The sequence below is a fragment of the Chiloscyllium punctatum genome, chromosome 23 (assembly GCF_047496795.1).
Source record: "Chiloscyllium punctatum isolate Juve2018m chromosome 23, sChiPun1.3, whole genome shotgun sequence".
In the NCBI taxonomy this organism is placed as follows: domain Eukaryota; kingdom Metazoa; phylum Chordata; class Chondrichthyes; order Orectolobiformes; family Hemiscylliidae; genus Chiloscyllium; species Chiloscyllium punctatum.
In genome coordinates this window covers 17,670,405-17,682,759 of record NC_092761.1, presented here as the reverse complement: position 1 = coordinate 17,682,759, position 12,355 = coordinate 17,670,405, and the positions used below count along the sequence as shown (strand labels likewise).

General features: G+C 46.4%; 1 long non-coding RNA gene across 1 annotated transcript in view; it reads right to left on the bottom strand.

Moving 5' to 3' along the window:
* Positions 1-200: 200 nt before the first annotated feature.
* LOC140493965 (uncharacterized) overlaps positions 201-12,355 on the bottom strand; it is a 30,739-nt gene continuing 18,584 nt past the window's right edge. The window contains exons 2-3 of the long non-coding RNA XR_011963809.1: positions 5,810-5,937; positions 201-388 (exon numbers count right to left, since the gene is read on the bottom strand). This is a non-coding gene — a long non-coding RNA (uncharacterized lncRNA). The remainder of the gene's footprint in view (positions 389-5,809; positions 5,938-12,355) is intronic.

The window sequence follows — 12,355 nt, the reverse complement described above, 5'->3', positions numbered from 1 at the left end:
CACTCTTCTCCCTCACAGGGTCAGCGTCTCTGTGACTCCCAGGCACGATTAGGCCTTGATCCTCAGTGTTGATTTATATCCTCCCACTTTGCTGCCTCTCTAACTCCCAGGTGTGAGTTAGCCTCATGCTCCTGCTCCAAGTTGTTCTATCACATGGTCACTCCCTCTGTGATTCGGTGGTGATTTCGAGGCTCCTGCTCTGCTGTTTCTCCAACTCCAAGTCCCAGTTGGCCTCGATCCTCATTACGGATGTATATTCTCCCGGTTTGAGCTGCTCTCTCTCAGGTTCCATCCATTTGTGACTCCCAGGTAATGGTAGGCCTCAAGCCTCAGCTGAGGATTATAACACCCCATTCCGAACTGCTCTCTTATAGGATTGCTGTTGTGCCTGGCAGACAGTGGAAAAGAGGAGGATTAGACAGAGCAGAGGGTGTTACAGTACTGAGCGAGCTGTATGGGATGGAACATGTTATCTGGGGAGCTAGGCAGACCTGTAGCAACTAAAGAAGTTTGCTGAAAGATACAGTGAGAGTTTCAGACATTGAAGAAGGCAAAGGAAATAGAGAGATGGTGGCTTGTTCATGACGGTGCTTTGTAGAGCCGAAAAGGCTTTTTTTGAGCTGCTGACAGAAATGTGTAGACTTCAACAAATGCAAAATGACAGCCAGCAAGTGGTGTAAGGTACTGGAGACTGTTGAATGTTACAGAGTTAGAAGACTTGCAGCAACTGGGCGGAATATAATCTTTTGGAGCAATTGTGATGTTCAAGGACCCTCAGGACGGTGGCACGGTGGCACAATGGTTAGCACTGCTGCCTCACAGCACCAAAGACCCGGGTTCAATTTCCACCTCCAGTGACTGACTGTGTGGAGTTTGCACATTCTCCCCGTCTCTGCGTGGGTTTCCTCCGGGTGCTCCGGTTTCCTCCCACAGTCCAAAGATGTGCAGGTCAGGTGAATTGGCTGTGCTTAATTGCCCGTAGTGTTAGGTAAGGGGTAAATGTAGGGATATGGTGTGGGTTGCGCTTCGGTGGCACGGTGTGGACTTGTTGGGCCTAAAGGCCTGTTTCCACACTGTAAGTAATCTAAAAAGGACATGAGGAGGTGCAGAGAATGGGAGCATTCCAAATATGGGATTATAGGAGCTGGAAGTTCTTAGATGGATAAGGAGGATGAAAAGTGCCAATTTAGCACACACAACCATTGTAATTATAGAGATTTAGGAAGGGAACCTGTGCTGTCATTGAATACAGTTATGTGGAGAGTTACAGAAGCTTAAGGGTTTACAAATTTAAAAGGGGATAGAGTTGAGGTGATCAGAAGTTTAAACAAGAATAAAGAAATTTTAGAGATGTCAGGCACAGATGGGAATGGATGAGGTGAGATATTGTGAGGAACTACAAGAGTTATAAGTCGGGATGGATGTCAGATATAAAAGGGAGAGCTGCATTGTCTGTGTGCAATTACAGACGTGTGGAGTGTTGTAGCGCCTGCTGGAGGGGACACAGATAATAACAGTTCCAACTGCTGATGCAGTGACTCAGGAAGGCAGCTCCCCACCACCTTCTCAGGGACAACTCCAAATCAACAACAAATGCTGGCTCAGCCAACAAATCTCACCTTCATGAATGAATGAATAAAATATCTACAAGTAGCACTGAGATCCATCAGGAAGTATCTTTCAACAACACTTCACAAACCTGGAACCACTATTCCCTGGAAGGACAGGAGCTCCGGGTGCACGGGAACACCAACATTTCCAAGGTACCCTCCAGGCCATGCTCCATCCTCCCAGCACTGTGTCTGTCCCTACACCCAAAGGACTGCAATGGGTCAGGAAGGCAGCTCCCCACCACCTTCTCCAGGGAATTACAGATGGGAAGGTAATGGGGAAACTCTGCTGTTTACACCCAGACAGAAAATTAAATCCAGCAGTGGGTGTGAAATGACATTTCCGTTTCAGAACAACATGCTGAACATGGATAGAGGATTTGTCTGATTGGCACAAGGCAGAGAGTGTGAATAAAGGGGTCTTTTTCACGATGGGAACTGGTGATGGGGGAGCTCCACGGGGTCAGTGTTGGGACTACATTCAACACGTTATTCATTCAGAGTCTGGACAGAGGATGTGAAGGGGTACGAGAAATGGGTTTCCAAGAAAGATCTCAGGGATGAAATTTGTGTCATATGAGGAGCAGGTGAAGTCTCTGGGTCTGCACTTGATGAAGTTTCAGAGGCGACGGCAGAATCTCATTCAAACTTACAGAATATTGAGGGGCCTGGATGGAGTGGACGTGGGCAAGATGTTTCCACGAGCAGGAGAGACCAGAGGCCAAGGACACAGCTTCAGAGTGAAGGGACCACCCTTTAGAACAGAGATGTGGAGGAATTTACTCAGCCAGAGGGTGATGGATCTGTGGAACTCACTGCCTCATAGGGCTGTGGATGCTAAGTGATTCAGTGTATCTTACTCAGAGATAAGCAGGTTCTGGATGAATAAAGAGATCAAGGGTTACAGGGAGTGAGAGAATAGGGTTGAGAAACAATTCATACGCAATTGAATAGTGGAATAGACCTCATGGATTGAATGGTCTAATTCTACCCCTATACATGATGGTCTTATGGATTGCGCTTATTACATAGGTTTCTAAGTGTGCAGTTAGTATTTCTGGCATATCGTTTAACATACATCCCAGCACTTTCGTGATTATTACTGTCAGCTCTTGGTTTCAGATCAACTGCAGAAAGGTTCACCAGGCTGGTCTTCAAAATGGAGGGATATTGATGAGAAGAGGTGGAGAAGGTTGAACTTGCAGTCGTTAAAATTTAGAAGAATGACGCAAATTTATTGATAAACCAAAGATTCTTGTGTTCTTACAGATTCGATACTGAGACATTGTTTCACTGTGCAAGGGTCTGTAACCGGAGATGAAGGGGAATACAGTTACCAGACAAGCTAAGAGAGAAAAGCTGGGCTGTAGAGACTGGAGGATGTTACGGAGTTCAGTGGTTTGAGATCACTGTTGGTGATTAGAGATCAGGTGGTTGTCGGGCTGAAAGATGTCAAGTGGAGTTACAGGATTATCAGTTCTGAAGGATTTACAGAGATCGGGAGGAATATAGGGACTAGAGATTACACAGTAGTAGTTGGAGCTACAAAAAAGTTTTAGAGAAAGGGAGGGTTATAGGCACTGGAGAATAGACAGATGGGGTGGTATTTGGAGCTACAGGAGTTTATAGAGAAAAGGAAGGACTGGAGGGACTGGAGATTACACGGATTGGGGTGGTAGTTGGAGCTGCAGGAGTTTATAGAGACTGGGAGGATTGTTGGTGCTGGGAATTACACTGACATGGACAAGAGTGGAGGGGAGGGTTGAAGGGGCTGGATCAGTTCAAACAGCCAGGGAGAAGTGTAGGGATTGGAGGAGCCAGAGATACTGAGGGTTGTAGAACTGCAGGAGTTCAGACAGTTACTGAGGACTGTGAAAGCAGGTCTGCAGCATTCCCATCAGTTACACAGAGATGTGGAATGCTGTTCTGGAGGGGGTTACAAAAATCGAGAGGGTTGCAGATACTGGAAGATATTACAAAGAGAGTGAGCTGTAGTATTTGAGGAGGTTACAGCGACAGGGTGCATTGAGGAGTTGATGGCTGCTACAGGTGTTAAACATGCTGCAAGGGATCAATAACCTTACATTGATCAGGGGGATTGGAAACTCTGGAGATAAAGAATGAGAATTACAGTAACTGAAGAATATCACAGAGATGGGGAGTAACATATGAGTTAGCGGAGTTATAACATGAGATGGGCTGTATTCAATGGAGTCAGGGAAGATACAGGGAGATCTGAAGGGACTTGAGGTGATCAAAAGGACAGTGAGGCTTCTCACTGTCGGATTGGGTCAGTTTACGCAGGCATGGGGTATTTTATGGAATTGTGCTACTTACAGAGATTAAAAGAGTTGTATAGGATTGAGGAAAGAACAGAGATATGGAAGGCTGCAGTTAATGAAGACTTTTGTTGATGTCAGATGCTGAAGTTCTGGAAAGTATACGGACTGGTAAGCTGTACAATCTGTCAGAGTTTACAGAGACAGGAACAGCAATAGATCCTGGAGACACAAACACAGATAGGGAGTATTGCAGACACTGGAGGAGCTTTCTGCTTTAGGGATGGTTGTAGGGGAGTGTAACGTTTACACAGATAGGGGTGTTAGAGCTGGAGAAGGTTATGGAGATGATTAGATTGATGGGGAGACCGGAGGAGTTTACATTGACAGGGCTGGTGATAGTGACGGGAGAATGTTACAGAGATAGTAGGTCTTGTAGAAACTGATCGGGAGAGTCACAAGCATTGGAGCTGGTTCCACAGATCGGGGGTTTTACAGTGTCCTGGGAGGATTACGCAGATAGGGAGGTTTGTAGGATGTTCACATTTTCAGAGTGTTTCAGGAATGGAAAAGGTTGCACAGTAAAGGAGGGATGTTGGAGTGTGGGAGTTCACAGAGACCCGGAGGTTTGAAGGGGTTAGGGCTGATTATGGATAGATGGATACATTTAGGGACAGTAATATGGAATGCAGAGGGAGAGTTTGGATTAGATTCCCTGCAGCATGAGAACAGGTACTTCGGCCCAACAAGCCCACACCAACTCTCCAAAGAGTAATCCACCCAGACCCACTTCTCTCCGACAATGCACCTAACACTATGGGCAATTTAGCATGGCCAATTCACCTGAACTGCACATCTTTGGACTGTGGGAGGAAACTGGAACATCTGGAGGAAACCCACGCAGACACAGGGAGAAGGTGCAAACTCCACACAGACAGACAGTCACCTAACGCTGGAATCAAACCTGGGTCCCTGGCAGTGTGAGGCACCATCGCTCACCACTGAGCCACCATGCTGCCCAAATTGCAGAATTACACAAAGAGAGAGTGTTTGAGGTGCTGGGAGGACTGTAGGGAGTGGACGAGCAAACAGTGATGTGGAGTGCTGCTGTGACTTGAACAGGGTCTGGAGGTGTTCATATCGGTAAGGAGGTCGGTAGGGTTGGGAGAAGGTTACTGTGGTCGTGTGGTACTGTCGGCCAGGAGGCAGGAGTGTGATCGGACCTGCAGAAGGTTACAGTGATATCATGTTTTCTTGGCGCTTGAGGAAAGTACACAGATGGGTATTTTGCTCCAGGCTGGAGGATTTTACATAGACGGCGTTACTGTAAGTATTGTGCAAAACTACAGAAATGGGAATTATTGTACTGAGTGCAGGATGAGATCATTGAGATTGGGCATGTTATTGACATTGGAGCAATTTACATACAGGGAGAGTCGTCAGCATTGGAGGAGGTGTCAAATATACAGCGGGAATTTGGGAGGGGTGGAGGTGACAGAAATAGGAAAATTTCTGGGAATTACAAGCATTACAATTACATTGGCAGAAACAAGTTAGACCGAAAGGCATGTTTCCTTGCTGTATGACTCTATCACATGACAAGAGAGAGTATGAGAGGGAGAATATAGTACAGAAAGATCCCAGGTTTCAATACCATCTCCTTGAGGGAGGCCTGCTTTCCCCTCTGTTGTACTGATCCTCACTAAGACAGCACAGGCCTGAATTGATAACTGTCAACTTACTGTATTGACATAGGAAGGCTCAGTACAGCAGAGATGTAAATTAACAAGACGGTGGGGTTTGAGCCTGAGACCATCATGCTCTGTGTTTACCCTTCAACACTGTATCTGTGTCATGTCTTCTGGACTAAAGTTCAATCCCTTAAATACACTCTGCTCTGTTCACTGTGAGTGATCTTACCTCACTGAAGGATTTACTGAAGGCTCCAGATCTCACTCTCCATCTCTCGGGCTGACCAACTGTCTTCAGTGTGGTGATGGACGAGACAGGAATTGGGAATTCTGTTGAGTCAAGAGCATCCTGAGTATCTACAGGAGATAGAGAAACAGACAGAATGGGAAATTAGACTGATGCTGTGAGGGTTACACATGGAGAATGGCACCACGTCCCACAGAGATCTGGAAAATCCCAGTCTCCATCCCTGGTCTGAGATGCCTCATCTCCCTGGAGTGGAGAATTCTGTTGGCTTAGGATCTGGAGTAGCTGCAAAAGGTGTAGTCACCGGCATCAATTAAACCCTCACAGTGACAGATACCACATGGAGAGAGACTGTGTGATATCACCAGAGAGCAGGGGGGTATCAGGATCAAACCATGGTCAGGAAGAAGGTGCACTGGGATCAGTACTCAGGGATAAGGGAGCTATCAGTTGACCAGGCAATGACCTCGTGTTACTCTCACTAGACAGTTCATCCAGAATTTAATGCCAGAGTCAGGGATACACATCTAACCGCTTAATAATACCCTTTCAGTAAGCAATTCTGTTTTCGGCTGCCAGTCTGGCCTACACATGAGTCCAGACCCAGGGCAATGGGACTGACATTCAAATGCCCACTGTCATAATCCGGCAAGGCACTCAGCTCTCAGGCTGCTCAGGGTGGGCATGCGATGCTGGCCAGCCAGAGACAGCAATATCCCATGAGTGATTTAAAATCAACACTGCTGGGAGCAGTTTCCTGGCCAATCATTTCGGTGAGTTTATGGACAGGGCTTTAAACTGACAGAGAGGATACAGGGAAAGGGTTCAGGTGAAAGGAGCTTTCCAAATACAAAAAGAAAATGTGAAGCCTCAGAACAGCATGGGAATGTGGCTGAAGACAAGCAGAAAGGAACAGGAAGGGGCAGAGTTTAACTAAAACTGTACATCAATGAAGTGGTTTGTGACAGGACATCGTGGGGAAGAGGTAATTATAATGTTGTTTTGATTTGGAATGGACAAAGTATCTACAATAACGTAATAGCCTTGTGACACAGAGATAATTGAGACTTAGTCACCAGACAGACGTGATTACAGGGTGAACAAAAGGTAGAACATAAGTATTCAACAGTAAACAATCTTACAGGATCTCAGGCAGAATGCAAAAGCAAGATGGGAATCCTGACACTAATGGATAACAAAGGCATTACAGAGAAAGCATTTGGCCTCAGATTATGCAGCTGAATCAGCCTGAATACACATTCTGGGTGCTATGTGTCAAAAACACAAGCAGGAGAACAGTTTTTATGCTGGTAAAAACAGTGACTGCAGATGCTGGAAACCAAATTCTGGATTAGTGGTGCTGGAAGAGCACAGCAATTCAGGCAGCATCCAACGAGCAGAGAAATCGACGTTTCGGGCAAAAGCCCTTCATCAGGAATAAAGGCAGTGAGCCTGACGCGTGGAGAGAAAAGCTAGAGGAGGGTGGGGGTGGGGAGAGAGTAGCATAGAGCACAATGTGGAGTTGGGGAGGAGATGGAGGTGATAGGTCAGGGAGGAGAGGGTGGAGTGGATAGGTGGAAAAGGAGCTAGGCAGGACGGACAAGTCCGGACAAGTCAAGGGGACAGTGCTGAGCTAGAAGTTTGAAACTAGGATGAGGTGGGGGAACGGAAAATGAGGAAGCTGTTGAAGTCCACATTGATGCCCTGGGGTTGAAGTGTTCTGAGGTGGAAGATGAGGCGTTTTACCTCCAGGCGTCTGGTGGTGAGGGAGCGGCGGTGAAGGAGGCCCAGGATCTCCATGTCCTCGGCAGAGTGGGAGGGGGAGTTGAAATGTTGGGCCACGGGGTCGTTTGGTTGATTGATGCTGCCTCGGAGTCTCAGAGGGACCTAAGGGGCAACCTTTTCACGCAGAGTGTGGTGTCTCGGAGATGCTGCCTTGCAGTATTTCATTGCTCATCCCTGCATTAAACAGGAATTCATTAGAAATTGTATCAAAGGAGGTGTGATAATTTTTGAAGACTTAAGTCTTTGTATAATCAGGGACAGACACATTGGCAAGAGTGATATTATCCGAAATCCTGCTTGAATGTTTTTGTCAGTGTTTCTTTGAATAACACATTGTGCAAATAGCTAGGGATGTAACTATCTCAGATCGACCATTGGGTGATGAAGCTGAGTGAGTGAGTAATATCACACCGAGATCCTCCAAGAAATTATACCGGAATTCAAAGAGATTATGACATTTTAAAGTGACCATAAATCACACCCGAGCATCAGTAACAAAGTCCATTATATGATATTGAGAGAGAACTGACCAAGGTAAACAGGGGAAACAGACTGAAATGTCAGGCTGTAAATGAACAGTGGAAAACATTTAGAGCCAGACAGACCGAGAGACGTACAGCACATAAACGGACACTTTGGTCCAACTCGTCCACGCCGACCAGATATCCTTTCCTAATCTCGTCCCATCTGCCAGCACTTGGCCCATATCCCAATAAACCCTTTTTATTCATATACCAATCCAGATGCTTTTTGAATGCTGGAATTGTACCAGACTCCACCACTTCCTCTGGCAGTACATTCCCTACAAAACCACACTCTGCGTGAAAAGGTTGCCCCTTAGGTCCTTTTTAAATCTTTCATCTCTCACCTTAAACCTACGCCCTCCATTTCTGGTCTCCACTACCCCAGGGAAAAGACCTTGTCTGTTTGTCCTATCCATGCCCCTCATGATTTTATAAACCTCAGGAATGTGACCCCTTAGCCTCTGACGCTCCAGAGAAAACAGTCTCAGTCGTTTCTGCCTCTCCCGATATCTCAAATCCTCCAACCCTGACAACATCCTTGTAAAACTTTTCTAAACACTTTCAAGTTTCACAACATCCTTCTAATAAGAAAAAGACCAGAACTGCATGCAATATCCCAAAAGTGCCCTAACCAGTGTGCTGCACAGCTGCAACATGACCTCCAAACTCCTACAATCAATGCTCTAACCAATAAAGGAAAGCATACCAAACACCTTCTTCACTATCCGCTTACCGAGGTAACACTTACGGGGGCATGGGCGTGGACATGGATTGGACGATGGATGTGGTGGGCGGGGAGGGCGGTGTTGAACGGATTTGGGGATGGGCTGAGGGTGATGTAGGATGTGTCTGGCAGGTGGGAGCAGGTGGCTGGTGGAGGGTGGGATCAGATGGTTTTGGGGGCAGGATTTGCTGTTGGGTCGGTGACGTTGAGAGTCGGGTGGGGGCGGTGTTGGATGGGTTTGGAGGTGAGCGGGGTGTGTTTTTGGGGTCTGACAGGGTGTGGGGGCTCACTCATGGCTTGCTGCTGCCTAGTCATCTGAACAGGGAGCAGACTGAACTGAAAACACCGAGCCCCAGAGGAAAGGTATTGAATCGATTAACCGAATAATCAATTAACCAAACGAAATAGTGCCCGCCCATCTCGTTCAGATAATTGAGGTTCCTCTGTAAACCATCTAGACTATACCCTAGTGTCGTGTGAGTTTTACCTTCACCCAATCAACCCCTGCTCGATCCTGCTGAATGGCCCCAATATTGGCCCAGTTCCAGTTTAAGACCTAAATCTGTCAACCTGCCTGATCTTTTTCCACAACTATGTTAAAACAAAGACAGTTGTGGTGACTGGACGCAATGTGCTCTCCGACAGATACTTCAGTCACTTGCCTGGTTTTCTGAGGAGAGGTCCAGTGTTGCACCCGCCTGAGTAGCATAGAGCCCTCTACGTCTTGATTGAGGAAACCTTCTTGGACACATTTTACAAATTCCACCCAGTACGGGCCTTTTACACTCTGGGTGACCCAGTCAATCCAGGGGAAGTTAAAATCTCCATCCAATACTACTCTATTATTTTTATAGGTACCTGCAAACTCACTACACATTTGCTCCTCTCGTACCTGCTGGTTATTTGAGGGTCGAGAACATGATCCCAGCAGACTGATCATCCCCTCTTTGTTTCTAACTTTTAAATTTATGGCCTCATTTGATGACTGCTTATCAGAATTGTCTTGATGAACAGTTGTTATGTCCTTCCGAATCAAAAGGACAACTCCCCTCCTCACTTACTTGTCCTTCTGTCACACCTGTAGTTTCTTTATCCTGGAACACTGAGCTGCCAGTCCTGCCCTTCTCTCAGCCATGTTTCTATTATGACTATAATATCCCAGTCCCCAGAGCTAATCCATGCTCTGAGCCCATCTGCCTTACCAGTCAGGCCTCGTGTGTTGAAATAAATGCCCTTTAAACTAGATATCTTTCTCCTCCCTCGACTGTACCCCTGGATATCCTGAATAGGTAACTTGCTCTTGATGGCTGATGTATTTCCCCTGACTTTTCGATGGTCCCTCTCTCACTCAGAGTCTCAACTCCCTGCCAAACTAGTTTAAATCCTCCTGGGTAACACTAGCAAATCTCCTCCCTGGGATACTTGTGCCCCTTTGCTTCAAGTGCAAACCATCCCCTTTGTACAGGGCCCCTCTACCCCAGAAGAGATCTCAATGACCCAAGAACTGAAAACCCTGCCCATTATACCAGCTCCTCAGCCACACATCCATCCGGCCTACCTTTCTATTTCTATCCTCACTGGCACTTGGCACTGGGAGTAATCTGAAGATCATTAAGGTCAATATCCTGCTTTTTTAACTTCTCATCTGACTCCCTGTACTCATTTCACAGGGCCCCAACCATTTGACTACCTCTGTGATGTGGACCAATGTGCACAATGACCTCTGGATGTTCACTCTCCCCCTTCATAATGTTCAATAATGACTCAGAGACATCCTTGACCCTGGTACCTGGGAGGCAGCACACCATCCTGAGCTCTCCTCTGGAGGCACACAGTCTCCTGTCTGTCCCCCTCACAACTGTGCCTCCTATCAGTATCACGATCATTACAGAGGATCTGGCAAACATAGACTGGGAGGAACTCCCTGCAGTTGGGTCCATGTTAGAAAAGTGGAGTATTTTAAAGTGATGCAGTGAGAACGCTGGGGTAGTGTGCTCCTTGAAGAGTGAATATTAAAGGCAGCAAGTCCAGGGAATACTGATCAAGTGATATCGTGAGTTTGATAAAGAAAATACAGTGCAATAAAATCAGGTGAAGCCCTTCACAAATATAGAGAGTGCAAGGGGATTGTGGAAAATGAGGGACAAACAATGGTTATGAAATATATTTGGCAGATACGATTGCGGAAAAGCCACAGACATTTTATCAGCATCGTGAGAGTAAGAGGATTCCCAGTGAAAGAGGAAGGCCTGTGAGAATCCAAAGGGACAATCTGTGCATGGAGCCAGAGAAAGCAGGTGAGGTCTTCAAAGAATACTTCCCATCTGTATTCACACAGGAGAAAGGCATTGTAGCTGGGGATTTCAGTTGGGATGCTGAGGTTCCAGAATATGTTAAGATCAATAAGGAGGAGGTATTAAATGTTTTCACAGGCAGAAAGGTGGAGAAATCTCCAGTTCCCAATGAAATGTATAGAACATAGATAGAACATAGATCAATACAACACAGAACAGGCCCTTCGGCCCACAATGTTGTGCCAAACATTTTTCCTAGCTTAAGCACCCATCCATGTACCTATCCAAATGCCACTTAAAAGTAACCAATGATTCTGACTCTGCCACTCCCACAGGCAGCGCATTCCATGCCCCCACCATTCTCTGTGTAAAGAACCGACCCCGGACATCCCTACTGTACCTCCCACACTTCATCTTAAATTTATGTCCCCTTGTAACACTTTGTTGTACCCGGGAAAAAAGTTTCTGACTCTATCTATTCTTCTAATCATCTTATAAACCTCTATCAAGTCACCCCTCATCCTTCACCGTTCCAGTGAGAAAAGGCCTAGCACTCTCAACCTATCCTCGTACGACCTATTCTCCATTCCAGGCAACATCCTGGTAAATCTTCTCTGCACCGTCTCCAAGGGTTCTACATCTTTCCTAAAGTGAGGCGACCAGAACTGCACACAGTACTCCAAATGTGGGCTAAGCAAGGTCCTGTACAGCTGCAACATCACTTCACGACTCTTGAATTCAATCCCTCTGCTCATGAACACTCATACACTATAGGCCTTCTTATAAGGTCTATCCACCTGAGTTGCAACTTTCAAAGATCGATGAACATAGACCCCAAGATCCCTCTGCTCCTCCACCTAACTAAGAACCATACCGTTAACCCTGTAATCCGCATTCTTATTTGTCCTTCCAAAATGGACCACCTCACACTTGACAGGGTTGAACTCCATCTGCTACGCTTCAGCCCAGCTCTGCATCATATCTAAATCCCTTTGCAGCCGACAACAGCCCTCCTCACTATCCACAACTCCACCAATCTTCGTATCATCTGCAAATTTACTGACCCACCCTTCGACACCCTCTTCCAAGTCATTAATAAAAATTACAAACAACAGAGGACCCAGAACTGATCCCTGCGGAACTCTACTTGTAACTGGGCTCCAAGCTGAATATTTACCATCTACCACCACTCTCTGACTTC